Genomic DNA, 1861 nt, shown 5'->3' with positions numbered 1-1861 from the left:
CATAGAACCTAAATAACATTGTTATTTGACACTGTAAGTCCACAGATTTGTTATTGTTCCTACCATTATGCTCCAAGTAAATGAAGATTTGAGGTATATGTCAGGTTTGTATCTTAGAATTTCACTATACACTCAGATTGTTTTGTTTACATATTTACTAACTAATGCAAAATCAGCATAAGATAGAGTTTCTGCCTCCACAGAATGTTAGTTTATCTTCATGTGCAAAACAACTGACATTCAGAGGTTACTGTGTCTTAAGGGAAGAAGAGAGTACATACACAAAGCAAAGATATATGTTATTTAAGGAAAGGGTCAATTTTTTTCTGGAATCTATGTAGCACTGGAAGAAACATTTTCCTCTTTTCTTTTCTTTCTTTCCTTTTCTCTCTCTCTCTTTCTCTTTTCTTCCTTCCTTCCTTCTTTCTTTTCCTTTATTTCTTTCTTTTTCTTTCTTTTCTTTCTTTCCTTCCTTCCTTCTCCTTTCTTTCCTTTGTTTTTCTTTCCTTTCTTTTTCTTTCCTTCCTTTCTTTCCCTCCCTCCCTCCCTTCCTTCCTCTTTCTCTCACTCTCTCTCTCTCTTTTTTTTTTTTTTGAGATGGAGCCTCGCTCTGTCGCCCAGGCTGTAGTGCAGTGGTGTGATCTCAGCTCACTGCAACCTCCACCTCCTGGGTTCAAATGATTCTCCTGCCTCAGCCTCCTGAGTAGCTGGGACTACAGGCACACACCACCACGCCCGGCTAATTTTTTATATTTTAGTAGAGATGGGGTTTCACCATGTTGGCCAGGCTGGTCTTAAACTCTGGACTTCAGGTGATCCACCCACCTCGGCCTCCCAAAGTGTTGGGATTACAGGTGTGAGCCACCATGCCTGGCTGAGACATTTTCAAATAATTTTACTAGTATTATCATTATGCTAAACTTCATTCAGTGCCTCTGTTGTATTGTGGACTTTTTTAAAGCATCTAAAATGAGAATAATTTATCTATAATCTATTTGGCCTCTTTTTCATTTCTCTTCTATACAACAATTTCTTCTTAAAAAAAACCAGCCAAGACAAATAGATCAATGGAACAGAACAGCAAGACCAGAAATAGACCCACATAAATAGAGTCAACTGAACTTTGACAAAGGAGCAAAGGCTTTAAATGGAAAAAAAAAAAAAAAAGTCTTTTTTTTCTTTTTTCTTTTTTTTGATTGGAACAAGTGTCAGTAGAAAAAAAAAGAAAGACAGTTTTTTCAAGAAATGGTGCTGGGACAACTGGCATGCACTTGGGAAAAAATGAATCTAGACACAGACCTTGCACCTTGCACAAAAATTAACTTGAAATGGATCATAAACCTAACTGTCAAATACAAAACTATAAAACTCCTACGAGTTAACATAGTAGAAAATTGAGATGACCTCTTAAAAGCAATGACCTTTTAAATACACCACCAAAGGCACGATCTATGAAAGACACAGCTAAAAACCTGGACCTTATTAAAATTAAAAAAGTCTGCTCTGCAAAAGAAACTGTCAAGAGAATGAGAAGATAAACTACAGAACGAAAGAAAATATTTGTAAAAGATGTATCTGAAAAAGAACTAATCGCCAAAATATACAAAGAATTCTTAAAACTCAACAATAAGAAAATCAACAACCTGACTTAAAAATGGGCAAAAGACCTAAACAGATAGGTCTACCAAAGAACACCACCCTACCAAAGAAGACATATGGGCAGGCCGGGCGCGGTGGCTCACGCCTGTAATTCCAGCACTTTGGGAGGCCAAGACGGGCGGATCACGAGGTCAGGAGATCGAGACCATCCTGGCTAACATGGTGAAACCCTGTCTCTACTTAAAATACAAAAAAAAAAAAA

The 1861-nt window shown here is 37.2% G+C and overlaps 1 protein-coding gene across 2 annotated transcripts in view; it reads right to left on the bottom strand.

Moving 5' to 3' along the window:
• The window catches only part of TANGO6 (transport and golgi organization 6 homolog), a 264852-nt gene that overhangs the window by 175748 nt on the left and 87243 nt on the right, over window positions 1-1861 (bottom strand). The window lies entirely within an intron of this gene.

Source organism: Piliocolobus tephrosceles, chromosome 17 (genome assembly GCF_002776525.5).
Source record: "Piliocolobus tephrosceles isolate RC106 chromosome 17, ASM277652v3, whole genome shotgun sequence".
NCBI classification, from domain to species: domain Eukaryota; kingdom Metazoa; phylum Chordata; class Mammalia; order Primates; family Cercopithecidae; genus Piliocolobus; species Piliocolobus tephrosceles.
Note: the sequence above shows the minus strand (reverse complement) of the source record. Positions and strands in the feature narration are given on the sequence as shown.